The sequence below is a fragment of the Athalia rosae genome, chromosome 1, assembly GCF_917208135.1.
Source record: "Athalia rosae chromosome 1, iyAthRosa1.1, whole genome shotgun sequence".
In the NCBI taxonomy this organism is placed as follows: domain Eukaryota; kingdom Metazoa; phylum Arthropoda; class Insecta; order Hymenoptera; family Athaliidae; genus Athalia; species Athalia rosae.
In genome coordinates this window covers 15799034-15817993 of record NC_064026.1, presented here as the reverse complement: position 1 = coordinate 15817993, position 18960 = coordinate 15799034, and the positions used below count along the sequence as shown (strand labels likewise).

General features: G+C 42.3%; 1 protein-coding gene across 6 annotated transcripts in view; it reads left to right on the top strand.

Annotated features, from left to right (window-relative positions):
• LOC105690566 (polypyrimidine tract-binding protein 1) overlaps positions 1-18960 on the top strand; it is a 296563-nt gene that overhangs the window by 221675 nt on the left and 55928 nt on the right. The gene's annotated exons all lie outside the window — the stretch shown is intronic.

The following is an 18960-nucleotide window of genomic DNA, read 5'->3' as shown; positions in this document are numbered from 1 at the left end:
TTGTCGTAGACGATTGATCCTCCCCCTGCACCACGTCGTTAGCAATGAACTGTAGCTGACGTCGATTATCTTAAAAAATTTATCCATCGGATTGCATTAAAAATTTCGCGAAAATGTAAACCGAAGGATCACGAGAATTTGTACGACGATACATAGATGAAATTGATTAGACGATAAAATGAAGGAATCGCTGTTTGGATTTATTCATTTATTTATTTTTGTTCGTTTCTTTTTCACTCTTCTCCTGACCTAACATCGCCGATATTTTTTTTGCAACCGTGGCTCCGGTGCGAGGGGCGGTTGCCCGTGCAATAATCTATATTACAGGTTAGGTTAGATATGTAGTTTTAGCTATCCGAGATTGTTGAAATACAAAAGATACCATTTCATACCCGGCGGGTATTTTCCCGATTAATAACTCCTAATATGAGGTAGTACATCGATAGATGGAGAAACGCGTGCTTTGCCGTACAGATGCAAGGACTGATTTTCCGATCCGAAGAATCAACGATACGGAGGAGCAAAAAATAAAAGTTCGCCCTCGTAAATATCTCCGAGTACATCGATTCTTCGGCGATACTCTCGGGCTGGAAAAATTGCAGACACATCTCTGTTCTTCCACAATGTATTTATTCTATATTCTGCCCCCGATTTCCCCTTTCCCTTCTACTCTTCATTCGTTGATCTTTCCATCCCCCGATGACCTTTCTCAGATCCTCCATTGCTCCTGAACTATACAATCCCAAATCTCGTTGATTTACGGATCGGAAATAGTCCGGTGAACTTTCTATGTGTCACGTATATTCCAACACTGAAATTATTTTCACGCCCCTCTGACGTTTTTGAATGACGAATTCTTTCTTTCTTTTTTTTTTCGCTTTTCTTTCTCTTTATTCCGATAGTTTGACTATCGTCAAATTTCAGTACAGTATAGCCCCGACCGTGATAGCGAGTGGGGTAACTGTATAGTCGTCGTGCGATTCCCCGGATCGATTTTATCCGTCGATCGATCGATCCGATGAATGGCTGAGTATCGATTGATCGCGTACAGAGCTTTTGTACGCTAGAGATTAGGGCGTCTATTCGTAACGATTCCGCGTACCGCGCCGTTCCCATTTTCTTGATTAGTCGCGTTGTCGTTTCAACGTATAGCGTATAGGAGAATTCGCAGCTATTACCGACAGACCTGCAAAATATCTTGCACAATTACTAAAGGGGCAGGCGTCGCGTTTATCCAAAAGCTAGTACTGCGCGAAATGTTCCAATTCGTCGCTAATCCGTCCCATCTATCTATCTATCTGTCTATCGATTAGTACGATAAAATAAACATATCTCGACCCGTTATCGGTTGGAATTCCTTTACCAATTTACGTTTTGACGAAAAATAATGAAAAAGTTGAAAATTTCATCATGTTATAATCTACCTACTGCTATACGTAGATTCTTTCTTATTTTTTCCATTACTTGAAATTAATGAAAAATCTCTCAATAGAGGCAGATGTTCTTGTATTTAAATATACTTCAAATAACGCGGCGTTGGAGTTGAAGCTTTTCTAATTTTTTTCACGGCTATGTATTACATATTTGTGCATTTTAATGACTTGAATAATAAACGGATAGGCAAAAAAACTGTGCAGTTTCCAAGATAGCGAGCGTCGTATACGAAAAAATGATGATAAAATCAAATAAAACGAATAAGAAGTTCGTTTGTATGATGATAATTATAATAATAACGTACCAAAAAAATGTATGAAAATCTTTCCCTACGTTGCTAGTCGGCTGCTGTACTTGAAAATGCAGAAGCCGGTATAGATAAGCGAATCGTACGTATGCATAATATGAAAAAAAAAAAATTGAAAAAAAAAGGCATTTATCTTTTCGCGAAAGGAATTTCATGCAGCTTCAAGGGGGAAGAGGAGAAGGGGGTGGATTTCCGTCACGTGTACACTCGTCTGGTCAACCGATTCTTCTCATATATTTTCGAAAACAAAGAGCTCAAGAAACCCTCCGGGCAAGGAAATAAACAGCGAGAGTAAAATAAGGGAAAATAGTGAAGCTCGTGCAGCGCTGCGGTATTATACACGGTGAATTTGCTGCGAGCGGTGGGGAAAAACGGGGGAGGTAGCCGTGAAAAGCAAGGGAGGAATTATGAAGTATGAGGAAGTACGGGGTAGCAGGGAATCACAGTTATAAGGAAAGAAAGAGGAAAACTTGTACACTCGTATATACGTATGGTAATCATCGCGAAAACGGCATACCTCGTACCGTGCAAAAGTAAAGAAAAAATCATATTTAAGAAAATGTAAGAAGAAGGATTTGAACGGGAATAAGAAAGGAGGTGAGAAGGTGACAAAAAAAAAAAAAAAATTAACGAAACGTAGAATGCGCAATAACACACAAAACAAGAGATGAGATCTCTTCCGTAATTTAGGAATAATTACATCAATCAAGTCCTGAAAAGTGAAACCTTCCGGTACACGAAGTACGTGTATACGTGGTGATCGGTTTCTGAGAATATGGAACATCTACAAAATCACGAAAAAATTATCACAATGATTATAGAGTTCAACGAAAGGGGAACCCTTTCGCCCCGCAAAGAATGTAGGTACGTTGCAAAAAAAAAAAAAATTTTTTTTTTGAAATCCGTCGCTCTTTATCAACTGACATTATACAAGTGTTGCACCCTGTGATGTTCTACCCTAAAGCTCGATTACGTTTAAAAAAAAAAAAAAAAAAAAAAAAAAAAAAAAAAAAAACGGAAAATACCAAACGAGAGAGGAAACTGCAAGGGAGATAAACGTGCATCGTGTAGATATATACATACACCACGTCAGAGGGAAAAAGCTTTCGAAAATAGATTTTACGGGAATAATTTCTTTTGACACCCTGCAGATGAACAAAGTATGTGTAGAGATATAGCTGTGACGCGAGTGTATCGCAAACTTACACACAGGCGTGTGTCCGATGTCCTTTACTTTTTTCACCGTCCGCATTGGAGGTAAAATGTTGCAGCGAACCAGGAAGATATGGTTCACCTGTACCGTAACACGAATCCACATGAAATAGAAAATACTTTGTAAAAAAATTTTCTATTCGTTCCAGCTTTATCTGTCCGTCGGATGACAAATGGAATCAAATTTTATCGTATGCGTACGTACAGATGAACCTCTAACGTGTGTAAATTGACAAAAGTTAGAAGAATTGAAAGAGTTTTTTTTTACCGGGCGATTAATTAAAAATGAAGAAGACCAAAAAAAAAACCTAATTATTCTCACGGATCATTCTGAACCGAAAAAAATCTAGGTACATTCGTACAGATATGCACGTCACATTATTTATTCATTTATTTATTTATTCATTGATTTTGTTTGAAAAGAAAAAAAAATTATACATCATCGAAAACTTCCGAAAACGAGAACGATAAAATATGAGATAAAATTAAAAATACATATTTCCTCGTGCAGAAGTAACTTATCCAAACGGCAGTATTATTTTGCTTCAAATTGTTTTTTCCTCTTTTTTCGGTTTTCACCGTTCCTCTCCCCTAGTTATAAACACTCAAGAGCCGAATAAGCGGTAGAGTCCATCCGGAATATTACTCTGTGTTCCAAGCGGTGCATGTACCATCTCTGTTGTATACCCGTACAAATATACCGCAGGTACGGTGGATACGCGTGCAATTCAGTGTACACATATTTCTACATAGGCAGAGAAAAGAGAAAGAACGCGAGGAGATACAACGCTGATAATGCCACGCGTCGCGCTAGATTCCTACCTTATACCTATACCTATACACCGCAGGTACGCAGTGTACAGTGGAAGCTTTGGCTTTGGGTTGAAAAAAAAAAAAAAAAAAAAAAAAAAAAAAACTGAAACGAAAAAAGTAGAATCGGTAAAGAAGTTGAAAAACTTCTACATGGGTTGACTTTATTCGCGGTCCACATGCCGCTGCAGCCGCTCTGTAAAAACGGGTACGGCTTTGATTCCTTTGTACTTTTGCAAAGGTAGAAGCAGAGTTGCGTCCGAGTTCTTCTCTCGTGTCGACGCAATTTTATGAATTTTATTATAACTACATTTCGATACGCTTTTTTTGTCTCTCTTCTTCGCACAGTTTTTGCATTATAGTCAAATTGTTTGGGAAGTTTGACGCGTTATGAAAAATTGCAATTTTGTTATCTCCGTGTTTCGGTACACGTCGCGGTTGAATAGAGAATGATTGTCGAGGGGGTATTAAATGTGGAAACATTAACAACGGATAGAACCGTGGACCCTCCCGCTCCAGGTGAATCTGCATACGTTCGTTCGTTCGTTCGATCAGCTCGCTGCTTCGAATGAATATATACGAGCTTGTTCCAACGCCCCGTAGTAGAAGCGGCGGTGTTACTATTAATCGAGGTCCATCGGAAACCATTAAATCGTTGAAAATCGGGGTCAGTATTTCGCGCGTCACGATCAGATTTATTAATAACCTAATAAGCTTCCGTTCAACTCGTATCCAACCTGTACTTGTACGACTTATGAATTTTCCATCAACGATTACGAACCGATTGAACTCCGTTCAGCTGGGCACTACCCTTACCTGATATCGACTCGCACCGAATACACAAACTTTAGTTATGCGCAAACCCGCGTATATATACGTATCTCGCAATTGACGTCAAGCTCGTATATTTTCATCCCTCAATTTTCTCGTTCTTTGTACATTTGAAAAACTGAAAAGAAAAAGCGATTGGAATAAAAAATAAAAGCAATTCAAAATACCAAACAATCTTTTCTTTCGTCCCGTCGAATTTCACCGAAAGTCTTTTCAGCGAATGAACGAAAAACGGTTATCAATTTGACACCGCTGTATCGTATTCATCGCCTCGCGCACCCTGGTGAAAATTCATCGAATTTAAGAGGGTGGGTGCTTCCGAACTAATGATTGTTTCGGTTATTTTTATTTTTCTCGTTGCTTTGTTCTATCCCTGTTTCTTTCCTACTTTTATTTCTATCCCTTTATTATGCTTTCGTTATTTTTTTTTCTTTCTGGACGGGTCGGTGATGCACCATGTGGCCGAGTGAACGGGCGAATAAAAGCTTCATAAAATGAGGGTATACCTGGGTAGAAGCGAATGGATATTAGCTCATAAACTTTACGAACGGTCGTCCATCGGCCCCGGATACATGTATGTATATACCTCCGGATATATACATATACGTATGCGGGAACCTAGCTAGGTACTTACCTAGATACGGCAAGATAGCTACCCACGCATCGAGACGCTTCTGTCCTTTTATTCATCTCTTTTTTTTTCTTCAATCTTGTATTGTACTTTGCAGTATACATATATATATATATATATATACATATGTATTCAATATCTACGTCACACATGACACATCCGCGTATACATGAAAGAAAAAATTCTGTCCTTTGTATAGAAATTTTGAATAAGGCACGAAAACAATTGAATCCGAAGAGAATCGCGGTCGGTGTAATCGCGTGTTCAAAAAAATCGAACATGGCGAAAAAGAAAAAAGAAAATCACACCGTGATGCCGAAACGGCGATACACATCAGATCTGCAGATTTTCCGTTATTCGCACGGTTATTTTATACACACAGCGGTATAGAGGTGAAAAGAAAAAAAAAAAAACAAAAACAAAAAACCGAGGAGAAAAATGAAAGGGAAGAAGTGGAGGTCGGGTAGGAAAAGGAATACGTAGGGGGGGAGGTTTGTGCCAGGAAATGAACGAACGTATATCCGTTTTTTTTTTTTTTTTTTTTTCTCGTAACAGCAGAAGCTGCGTCGTACCGCCTTTTTTGGTTACGCGTAGGTATAACGTTTATTATATAGGTACATATTTTCCGAGGGAGGAAGATAAATCAAAAGCGCGTAAACATTAAACGAGTTAGGAGGGTGATCGCAGAAGTTGGGTCAGGTTAAGCTAAATAATAGCGAGTTATACGAGGTGTGATAGATAGCAGAATTTCGTAATCAATCAAAACGACACTAATACCTATCACTGCAACGGGGTTGATTCTTTGAATACGGACCTACACGCGCGCAACAACTGCCCCTGAAAAATCGAAAAAAAACAAAAAATTCAATGGAAAGAGGAGGAGAACGAGAAGAAACAAAAACAAAAAGCGGCGAGGAGAGGAGAGGAGAGGAGAGGGAGCGCAGCTCGACGGTCAATTTTCAGGCCGACCAACGAACGAACGAACCAAAAACCTCGGAGTCTCTCCACCCCCCGCAAACGAGTAGTCGCTAACGGAAGCAGCGAACCAACCTTTATTTACTCTTTTGCGGGGAAGTGGAGAAGGAACTCTCGCGATGGTCTCCACGTTCGAGTGTTCCTCACCAACTGCGGTTCAAAACTTTATATTTTTGCTTGCCTCGCGATTTCTCGTTACATTCGCTCCCGTACACCTACATACACACGTATAATATCGCGGTGCCTGCCTTCCGACCTCCGTCAAACCTTGTGGAAATACTGGAGGGGGGGGGGGGGGGGGGGGGCGGCAATGTGGGTACGTGTAATGTTTGAGCCGGACTCGAACCTGCAGCACTTTTTTTTTTTTTTTTGGTTTTTTTTTTTCTTCTCTTTTGTTCCGACGTATAACCGACCGAAAATCGCAGCATCGAATCACACGATCAGCTTATACGACCCCAATTTTTCGATGTTTTTGTTTCATTATGTTTTACCTGGATTTTGTTTAAATTCACCGTCGTTCATTTCATCGCGCATCTTTCGCATGCGCGGTTAATTTTTTTATAACTACAATGAGAAAATGGTTGGTTCCGATATGTGATGAAGAATAAAACAAGAGTGTTTAAAAACTTTTCTCTTCTATTCCACGGTTTTTTCTATACTTGAGATCCATCGGTCGAAAAGTCGACGCTGCTGTTATGATTATTATCATCATTAATCATAATCAATATAAAGCGGGAAAGGGTCAAACGGTTGGAAAAAAAAAAAGTGCAAGTATATATATACCAATCTGCGGAGCCCCGCCGGAAACTGAGAAACGTTGAGAGAAAAATTCTGTTTCTGTGAGATATACCTACATTATACGCGTCCCGTTCCGCATATGGTTTACCCCGTGGGTTTATCGGTAGTTCATCCCCTTTTTACGAGCCAATCTGCTACCAGATAAGACCCTGCAATTAATCACGCAACCCACATCCGTACGAAACCTACGCGCGATGCTTCCTCTCTCACCCTTTACCTATTATACCTATACGTATATCTATGTATCTATGCTACTTTTATACGTGGCGTACATAAGGTACCCGGCTATATCTATATTTACCCATACCAATCTCCTTTATATCACGTTTTCTATATTTTCACGCTACCATGCAGCTGCGTAAATCTGGTGAACCTTTGCAAAGATGAAAATTAAGCGAAACGATCGGTCCCTTTCGGAACGGAGGTATCGCGCGTGTTCTTTGCCAAATAATCCTGAGTTACGTGAAAATAGAGTTTGAGAAAAATTTAGGGCATTCCAGTGCGATGATATCATAGGAAATAACAAGTGTCCGTGTACTAATTAAAAATAAGGACTTTCCGCGCCATAGTTACATTTTCACGTGTCATTAACGCGTGTTGTATCGGTTAGATGTCTGACGTCAGATAGCTCGCACGCGATTATGCATAGCCGCTAATTCTTTACTTCTTTTTTGATTCTATTTGGTTGATTTATTTTTTTTATTCATTTTATTTTCAACGAGTCAAATGGAATCGGTTATAACCGAGGTGTTTTATCTTTCAGTTCCAACTCTAACGAAGCATAAAATTAAAAAGTTATAAAAAAATAGAAATGAATTAAAAAGAATTGAAAAAAAAAAAAAAAACTACGTATGAAAAAAGAAGGGAAAAAGACGGATGATATTACAAGTGGAGAAAAGAAAGTAATAAAAATACGAAAAATATAGAACAATAATAACAAATACAAACGTGGTCTGATGTTAGGGGAAAAGGAAACTGTGTCAAATATATATATTTATAAATAGGTATAATATATATTTATCGCATCGTTATACTACCAACACAATGAGAAAAGAAAAGGAAAAGAGATGTACTTAGATAATATAATGTTTCAACATTATAGCTACGTATAGATGGTGATAACATTTTTTCTTTGAATTTAGTTTATGAACAAGGGTAGGTTCTAAATTTTTTTTTTCTTCTTTTCTCTATAGGTCGTTGAATACTCGTCAAAGTGTTTTACTTTCACTTTTCAGCTATAGTTTGAAATATCAAAAAATCTTTAAACATATCTATATATCTATATATATTCAAAATATAAACGTAGAACCGTGCGCGAGATATCGATTTGAATGTGGCATATTTTTTTCTTTCCATTTTTTTTTTTTTCCCCCCCCCCCCGTTCATTTTGACTGCAAAAGCGCGTCTGACACGTGACAAAGAGATTTGATCAAATTTTGTACGGGTTGTGGGACGGGTGATGGCTTGTATTTTGCGCAACTTCGAGGGGAAGGTAGTACCATTGACGTTATATGTGCATGGTATACCGACCATTCCGCACTATTCTGTGTACACGCGCCCCTCCATCTATCGGCAAGTTTTATCTTTACGCGTAAATCGTAAAACCGGATGTCCGTTGAACGAACTGCAGCTAACCGCGCACGAAATTTAAACAAACCCGCGTGTAATACGGCAAACTTTCGAAGGTCACCGACGATATCTCGATGAAAGAGAACTTCTTTGATCGTCTTCATGTTCGCGATACATTTTTCAAAATGTATTTTTTTCCCCCCCACTCTTTTCTTTCGCCATTTCAATGCGACGGTGATGTGATTGATTCACACGCTACAGATATTTCCTCGGATATTTCTGATAAAGAATTGAATGAAAGAAAGAAAAAAAAAAAAGAAATATATATATATATCAGCTGATAAAATGAAAAGACCCGAATGCAATGTGTATGTACATTGATTTTGGAGTTATCTCCACCCTCGGAGTTATTTCTTTTTTTTTTTTCTTTTCATTTTTTTTTTCTTCATGCATATTATATACGCGCGTACACGCCTATGTACGCATATAGAAATACGTAATTTTTTTCTCTTTCATTTTTCACTTTCAAATAAAATGAAGTATCGCGAACCGAAATCGTTTCGCGTTTCGAGTCAGACTAATTCGTCCGATATTGACAAGTGTCACACGCGTTTCTCTTCCATTTTTCTTTCTACGCTTTTTCTTTGTGCTTTTTTGATGTATATATGTATATATATAATTTTTTTTTTTTTGCTTTTTACCTTTACCACCTAATCTTTGAATTCCCGCATTCACTCCCCCGCATAATACCTCACGCTCTCCATATTCTCGGGGCATATTTAACAAATTCAATTCCCTCGTTTTTCCATTGCATTTTTCGACCGTATCACTCGTCGGATATCCCCTCATCGTTCCCTTCATATATTCTTTTTCTATTCACTCCCGATGTTTCACGTATAGACACACACACACATACCTGTACAATATGTAAATCCCTCCATATTTTTATATAGAAAACTTATATGCCATAGTATATATACCGAACGCTATTCACGAGACTATTCACGTATCGTCAAGTGGCCCTTCGCTCCTTCCGATGTCCATCTATACGGAATGCGAACATTTTATCCCCGACGTTGAAGTCGTACTTACAAATGTATGTCGGTATAGCTAGCCTCGAATCGATGCGATGAAACGGCGTAACGCAGAGATTTTATATGATATCAAAATCGAGCGAGCGAGCTTAGCTGTTTTTTTTTACGAAAACGTATATACATACATATACGCGACTATTACGTACGACACCGTGTGTGAGTTGGTTCTTGAAAATCTTTCAAGTTGCTCATCCGTCGCGCGGAATTCGGTGGCTGTTTTTTTTTTTTTTTTTTTTTTTTTTTTTTTTTTTTTTTTCTTTCTTTCTTCTATTTTCTATTTTCTATTTTCTTTGACGGGTGCGATAACTATAACTTGGCAATTTGCGACGAATAGGACGACGAAGCGTCGAGTTGCGTCGCGTATAGCGTCGATCCGTGCAGGTGCAGTTGTGCGATGAAGGACAGTACTCGGGGTGGGTGGGTGCCGGGCGAAGGTTTACTGCCTGCAGTGGCAGCGGCGTTAAGGTAATACGTATTGACGTTTTACCGATAATTCCCAGTGGAGCGTCGACGTCGTTCTAAACTCGCGTGCACCACGACTGTCATACAACGCGCCGCTCCGGCTCTACCATACCCGCACACGTACTTTAACTACGTGCATATCCGTATAACGCGACGCCGGGCGCCTCCTTCGCCCCTGAACCCGACCGAGCTACTATTCCGGGATCAAAAGATATAATTAGCGCTTTCTTTGTCTCGACATAGCGGTCGATTTCACCGCCAGATTCCTATCACCGATAACGAAATTTTCCTCCGCTTCCTCCGGTTCTTTCAATTTTTTTTTTTTTTGTTTTTTATCTCCCCGGGTTTCGTCTTCACCGATTATTTGTTAAGCATACGTTAGTTACGGATGTATACCCCCCCTTTACCGGAGTTAATATTAGCACATGAAGTGAAAGCGTAGGTGGGGGTGAAAAATGGGGAGTCGGAAGTTCGGTAGCTTGATGCACGAAATGAAGCTGAATTGATCAACGAATCGCGATACCTATCGGTGCTGTGTAGGCGATGTGCCGGGCGAATAATTGATACCAGTGTTTGGTTTTTTTCATTTTTTTTTTTTTTTTTCATTTTTCTTTTTTTTTACCTTCATACCGCACGTATACGTAGCATTTGCATCGTACACAGGATATAATGTGTTGAACAGGATATGAAGTGTAATATCATATGAATTCGACATGTATGTACACAAATGGAAAGAGGAAAAACATTAACGAATCAATGATACGAATCCATATAACCGTACAGGATTCACTGTAATCCATACTACGAAAAATTCAAAGAGTATATGAGAATAAGTTACGTTGTATTCTAGTTTTCGTATCCCGACATTCATTTATGGCCCATCGTAGAATATACGAAATTTGTACGCTGGACTGTTCAAATAATACCACCATATCGAAAATGAACTCATTACTGGTGGTATCAATTAGCATCGTACTCACGTTCTTCGTTACCATTCGATTGTTTTACCCATAAATGGTTCATTTTCTTTTTTTTTTTTCTTTTTCTTTTTCTTTTTTTTACATATAATTTCTTTTCATTTCAAAATACATAGTGAAACAAACAACCAAAAAAAGGGTATGACAAATAATAATTTATTATCGGATTATTCCGTATTTCGAATTGTACATTCGCCGTGTATACAGAAATACGTATCTATATATGTGCGGACTAATTATTTATTTATTTATTTTTTTCGTTTTTTCACAATTACAGTGCAATTTGAACCGTCTCTCTTTTTTATGTTTATTCAACCGATGATGAAATTATATGTTTAATCTGCTTCGAACCAGGCGCTGCGAGTCCTGGATTTGTTTTCTGCCGCGGCATCCGAAGTTTTATTTCACGTACAAAGTACAGGCACCGCATCGTTTCGCGTTTGTAAAAGGGGTAGCCCGATGGGGTGAGCTTTCCAAGGTCGAAAGATGAACTCAACTCTCGAACACGCGTCCATTTTCTAATAATAATGTACCCAAGTTAGTCTCGTGAATTTTTTATCACGAGCTCTCAAACTTTCTCCCCCCTTTCGCGTTTCGCGTTTCGCTTTTGCGCGTCGCACGGTTCCCACGAGATAATCACTCTCCATAAACTCGGCGAGTATAAGCCGACCACCGTGGCAATCCTCTTTCTTTCTTTTTTTGTTTTTTTCTTTTTTTCCCCTACGTTTTTTCTTTTTAATTATTCGCCAACTTTTATTAAGCTATAACTGTAAGTGCGGATTTAATGTTCGCGGAGCTTTTCCGCGGCGAAAGATCTTCACCGAAACGTAAGCGGCGTTATAATTTCTCTTCTACACTCGGCGTGTACGGCGTACACGTTGATTCTTTTATTTTCACCCAAAAGACCCCGGGGAAGTTGAAGGATGAGGTGAAAAAACGCGACCGCGGTGACTTTTTTCCCAACACGTTTTCAATCTCGGCGAAGCAACAGGCGCCTCCTACCATCCGTCGGGGTACCGTCTCCATCAGAACTCGCGCGAGTGTCTCTCCTCTTCGTTTGTTCTCCCTTTTCTTTCCCTTACTTACTTTCTTGCAACCTACACATCCTTATTCACTCCTTACACCCAACCATCTTACCGGCACTCACTTCGTTCCGCGTGTATCCGCGGTGCGGAAAGTATTCTGTCGAAAACGAGGAAACGTACCTTGAAAACGTTCAGAAAAAACCAACGTCAGCTCACCGAAATTCCGAGCAGGATCGGATGGCTGGGTTTTTTTTTTTTTTTCCTCGCACAAAAAAAGTTCAACCCTGAAAATTAGAACTCGGACTCAAACTTTAAGACGGTATTCAAGTCTTCTGTTTTTTTTTTTCATCTCCTCTTACAATGCTTGGTCAGCTTTAAACGATCATACCTGTCCATTATTGTCGATAAAACGGATTCCGCAACCAACATTGTACGCATTGTACGCATACACCGTATTTTAAATATTTTCGCGAGCGGGATGTTTATCTTGAAATTAAATTTAAACGTATAGCCAACGTTGCTCCGTTCTTTTTGTTTTGCCGGATTTTTTTTGTTTTTTTTTTTGTTTCTTCCTATTCCCTGGTTATATTCACCGTTTACCGTCATCTCAGCGACGTAGTCTACGGCTGTGAAGTTAACGTTGCAAATGGTCGCGAAAACAGCCTCGTAAACTTTACCAATCGATTCATAAAAACAGCGAACCGTTTCGCTACTTAGTCCGCCCCGAACTACGTAGGTATGTAGAAGGTTCATTGCTTCCACTTCCCGAGGCACTAAAGATCCTCGTCAAGGGTTAGCATAAAATCCCGCGAACGTTGCGCGGTAACGCGAAAATTTTTTTACACCTAGATCTCAATACCCTTCGGTATTTCGGTGTGGTTTCGAACGGGTGACTAAAAGTCAGTATCTCCGGTATAAGTTCGGGGCGAACAGAAATGATAAATATTCTTCTCCATATTTTGACAGAAAATTCGAAGCGAATCGTTACCATCTAATTAGCCGCAATCTCTAGCGTTCGGTGTTCCACGGGGGGATTTCAGTCGAGTGAGAGATCCACTCGAGTTTATCCCGCCGAATGATAAGGGGCCCGGTTGATGAACCTCCCGAGGTCCTCCGTTTCACCTGGAAACGTGGAGGATTCGAAATCTCATAGCGGTGAGACGATAGATAATATCGATTAACGCGGACGAACGGAGAGGGAGAGATCCCGGTAGGATTGCCACTTGAGAAACCGGTAGATTAGGTGATGCCGCTGCTGGCAATAGCGACGCTGCAGGCGGTGGCGATGGTGCAATGGGGGGCAACCTTGTCAAGACAACCGCCGCCGAGAAGACACGTGACACGCGATAAGATTAAATCTAGCCCCGAAGGCTGGCACGAACACCAGGTGCGAAGACGACACACCGCAATCCTCGACTCGGCTCGCGATTGGCTAATAATCTGGCAATGTCTCCGGAATAAAAAAAGAGTTCCCGGTAAGAAATTATGGAATAAATTCGACACTCGGTGAGCTGTCCTGATGATTTCTCAAAGTCCACTTTGGAACTTTTTCGGCAGGTATGGCATTATCGGCGTTACGATGTTTGTTTGATTTTTATTTTATTTTTTTTTTTTTTCACCGTATTGCAGTTTTTTCGTTTTTCTAATCTGTAGTTTCACGCGGTTATTAAGAATATTTTCAGTAATTTCGGAGCGTGCGTGTCGCGCGGGCGTCAGTATTGTAAATTTTGACGTATACGATGAAAAGTCACGCTCGTAATCCATCGATCTTAAATCTAAAATAATGTCGGCGGACGGTGTTTTTCACCTCCGTACAACCACCTCGTAATCCATAATTTTCAACCTTTCTCGGTTCGACGGAGCGAGTTGGGTTTGAAATTGCGAGCAATTATCGCGATTCCGTTATTCCGATTGTCGGTGCAGTACACAAATGTTTGATGATAAAAATGGTTGTAAAAACAAAAAAAAACATATTTGACGAATAAAAAACGAGGCGAATACACTCGCTGGTTAAAAATATACATCGTCAAAACCGTCGGACTAGATTTATCGAAGATAAACAAATCGCTGGATAATTTCAACGATTCATTAAATATACACACACGCGGAAGATCCGGCGGATCATTTTACGGCGATGGTATGTAAACATTTCCGTACGGACAAGAAATGTGTAACGTTGGAAGCGATCGGCAATCGAGCCTCGCCCACCACGATAATAAAGCTCCGTGAATATTCGAAAATTTTATCGAGAATTGAATATCACGCCGACGGATCCCGAAATAAGACGACGCGGTCGAGTTTTTAACTCGCGTTTTTAAAAATTATCAAGAAAATATTTGAAACAGCTTCAGCACATTTCACTTGACCGCCGCCACTCGCCATTGATCAAAGTGGCTTCGGGTAATTCAGCCATTTCGCCACTCTTTTCCTTTCTTCTTTTTCTTTTTTCTTTTTCTTTTTCTTTTTTTTTTCCGCCGGCCGATGAACGCCGCGCCGGTTGGATACGGGGCAGAGAGAAGGGGTGGAATTCGAAGACCGGGTCGAGCCCTTCGGACCTTACGAGCTCCTAAATCAGCTTGAGCATCCGGCGGTCTGAGGGTGATGAAAAAAAGAAGAAGAAAAAAAAAAAACAAAGACATACAAGAAGAATGGGAAGAGAGGAAGAAGAAATTCAAGAGGACCTTGAGATGCTCAACTATATAGCCCTTCGGGCACTCGGTTGACCCGAGGTCCACATCTTGTCTCGGCATTCCATTAAATCCTTTGTACGAAATAGAATGCAGAAGTAGCTAAGCCCGATAAGAGTCGTCCCCGGATGTGTCCGGCGGCCTTCGGTAATATATCCCTCGAGAGTATTCGCGTCGGTGATATGAGTCCAAGTGCGGGGTACGTAGCCCACCTATCTATTTTCCTCGCATGTCTTTGTCGACCTCTTGGAAAGCAGACGGGACCGGTACCTACGCGCGTCGCGAGGAGAACGAGAGGAAAAACGAAGCGAAGGGAGGATCCGCGTTCCGCCGCTCGATCCCGTCGACGATGAGAAACGAACGGACGTATAGTGCCCGACGCTAATTGATTTCGATCGGTGGTCTCTCTCCCTTCCGAAACGGTATGGTACCAGTTTCGCGATCATCGTTATATCACCCGCGTCGATTTTCACCCAAATTGCCTCTATTGTGTCCCGCAATTATTGACACGGCTGTTGATTTTCCGCGGGAAGCCGCAAGGGTGGAAACGGGACGATTCCTTACACAAGGATCTCCGGTCGAGTTGGAATCTAGACGAGTGACTTCGAGGGCCCTACCGTGTCCCCTTGTACCTTCCGCGATCGATCGAGTGGGTGATTCTATTCCACTTCCATTATTCTTCCTCGTGACTTTGCCGAGTTTTTCTCGACCGAACGGCGATTTAGAAGAGAAAAAAAAACAAAAAAAAAAAAAACGAAAAGCAACTACAGATAACTCGCACATGCAAAATGCAATTTCTTAATGGAACAACGGATCCCGCACGACTAAATGGATCTCGCTAAAATCGAGTGAAAATCGAAAAAGTTAACGCGCAACAACCCTCTCGAATCGTACAATGGAACGTAACTAACGGTGAACATTGGCTGAAAAACAATGCCGACAACCCTCCCGGTACCGATCCGGATTCCGTTTTTCCACAGTCTAAGGCTAGGAGGTCGATACAACTGCGACAAGGCACGTCAGATTCTGATCCTCGATCTCCTTGTTACGGGTTCGCCGTATCACCGTTGTTTGTTTGTTTGTTTGTGTGTTCCTTTGTTTGCGGAGGTTCTCTGCTATGTGCAGTTATCGGATGTTACCGTTTATTTATATCTCCGTGATATCCCATGGGAATGATGATTGATCAGGAATTTCAGAAGGTCTTAGGCTCGGAATGGAATATGTTCGGGCGTTTCCAGCTCGCGGGTAAAGAGAGCACGACGGTATAAAGATACCTTCTTATCTTATAATAATCGTCGGAAAATGTTTAGGGGTATAATAAAAAGAGGTACTCGCGTTGGCTGCCTTTTATTCCTTGCCTCGCTTCCTTCCTTACACTTCCTTCCTTGCGGGTTCGGAAGGTCGATTCGTTCCTTTCTTGCCTCCGACTCTGCCGGCGGACGGTTCGACGGCGTTCGCTTTGTTCGGTTTTCTTGTTCTTACGGCCTTGTCGTCGTCGTCGTCGTCGTCGTCGTCGTCGTCGTCGTCGTTATTTGCTACGGTTCTCCTCAGAATTTCTTAGCGGCGCGGCGTCACCGTTGCCGCGGCTGCTCTCTCCGCTCCCCTTCCCAATTACCCTAAAATGCTTTATTCCAACCTCTCGCGAGAGGCCCACAGGCCCCTCTCTACCAGCGAAGCTCAAAGATGTGCTTCGGTGTGTCGCCCCCCGGGGCTCCGAAGAGGACGAAAATCGCGCTCCTTTTGCTAAAGCGAGAACCAAAGAGGTTGTTCCAAACCATTCATTTCCCCGTTCTCCTTCCAATTTTTTTTTTTTTTTTCCATCCGTAATTTCGTAGCCGCGAGTCCCCACCCCACCCCCCCCCCCCACCCCACCTTACATTGTTCGGTTTTTTTAATTGAAAAACAAATGTGAACGGAGGGAAAAATTCCTCTCTGCCGAAAAACTATCGTCGCGGTTTTTATTATTTGAAACATAATCGACGAAATCTCTTGATCCCTTGCGGATTCAATGTCGGCCTCGTCTGATTCTGGTTTACGACTCGGTGGTGTTACAAGAGGAGGCGGTAGGTACCGGGATGGGTATAAGAAAAATCCAATTAACTGGCCGGTAGCCGGGGCTCTGATAAATCGAAAGGATGATACCGCTGCCAACCTGAGAAACTACACGCGGCACGTGATACAGATTAAAAATATATATATTTTCACCCAAACCCTTCCCCTCCCCCCTCCGCGCGCGCCTTTTCCTCGTCGGCGTGCGTAGGAGCGCGGTGATTTTTCAAACGCATCCGAACCTTTACCCTCTCCTCCGACACCGAAACCGAGACGATGAGTCGACGATGCCCCGTCGTTACATCGAGGGTGTAGAAGCCGTGATTCGGGGTTAAGAGGATGCCGCGGTGGGTCGGGAGGCGAGGTCAGAGGGTAAGAAGACGGGACGCAGATGGGCATTGTGAGAATATCAAGGGAGGGGAGGGGGGGGGCGGTTGGGGTTGGGCGGCGGTAGCTTCGCAGACGGACGTGTCCCATTTTATCATTCACCCAACCCCCGGCACACACTCCCGCCGGCGGCATGGCAGTTCCGAACCCCCCAATAGGACAACCCCCGCACTCGATCGAGGATCCCCGGGACCTCTGACCGCTCGAGGTCGTGTCAGCGCTTAGCCCCGTCAAAGATGTCCATTTTCCTGTCGCCCTTTTTTTCCGTCTGTTTTTTTCCTTTTTTTCTCTCTCTCTCTCTCTCTCTCTCTCCTTTCGTTTCCTTTTTTCTGCGCCCGCTCGGACGAACCCCGCAAGAGGAAGAAGATTTATAGAGGGTAGTTTGTAATAAAATGGCTTTTCCCATCGCCTCGTATGTATCGTACATGGGTATGTATTACCGACGTACATACATTCCCAGGGTTCTCACGTATGTACAGCTGGTATACATTTTTAAATCTACGTCGCTACATCCTTTCTTTACCCGTCCCACAAAATCTCCACCCTCCCCCCCCCCCACCCCACCCCTCTCCCTCACTTTCCGATAACGCGGACAGAAAGAAGATGAAGAGGATGAGTAGACATCCTCTTGGATATTGTCCACCCCGGCGCGTCCTCGAATATCCTCGCGATACTCCGATCACCTTTTCCGCACGTGTATATATAATACATACGGGGTATGTAGTAACTGAAAATTGTCCAAGCGCAATAAAACAAGACGTGTTGGTGTCAAGAGAAGAGAAAATAAATAAATCGAATGCGGAGGAGGAGGATCGGTGGGTGGGGGGGGTATGGGGGGTATTGGGGTGGTATTGAGATTGAAATTTTAGAAGCGAAAATGATTATTTCCCCCACGTTTTCGGTATAGGATCGGCGGGCAGCCGCCACTGTGCGTCCAGGTACATACATACGTAAACGATCACCTCGGAAATTGAACTACGCCACCCATACCATCGGCGGGATCCTCGTCGCCGGGGTTATTTCGCGTTCGTTAAGGGGAAAAAGAAAAATGAAGGAATAAAAATAAAAAGGGAAAAGGAAAAAAGAAAAAGGAAGGATCGGCCATTCACGCTCCTCCCGCTTATACGGGTACCCTCTTTCCCGAGACCGAATATCTGTATATACACCGACCGAATCCCAATAGGATCCGCCGCCATCCCTCTCCCTTTCCCTCTCGTCTTTTTCTCCCTCCGGTACGTGTACTCCTACCTATATTCTTATCTCGGTATAAGAAACGCGTTTTCCGATCAGTTAAACTCGCTTAAACCTCAACAACGGTTTTAAGAGACTCCTCCGTTCGCCCCGGGGGGGATTCCTCGCGCGCGCGGAGTAGACCCGCTCGAGAAAATGTCGGAGAATGAAGACGAGGATGAGACTCGGTGGTGTGGGAATAGAAACGGGGGGGAGGGGGGGGGGGGGGTGAGAACTGACTGACTGACTGACTGACTGGCTGGTTCGGGGGTGCGGAAGGGGAATGACTCTGCGAGTGGAGTTGACTAGATTGAGGCGTGATTGAAAACTCTGCCTGGGGCCGGCGGTGCCGCGTCGCTGTACCAGCTACTGTGCCGGGCGGCTGCTTCTGCTCCGCAGGAAAGGGGTTCGATTTAAATATACGCGAAGGGTTCCTCCGATAGGATAATCCCGGTAAAGGGGGAGAATGTATAATTCAAACG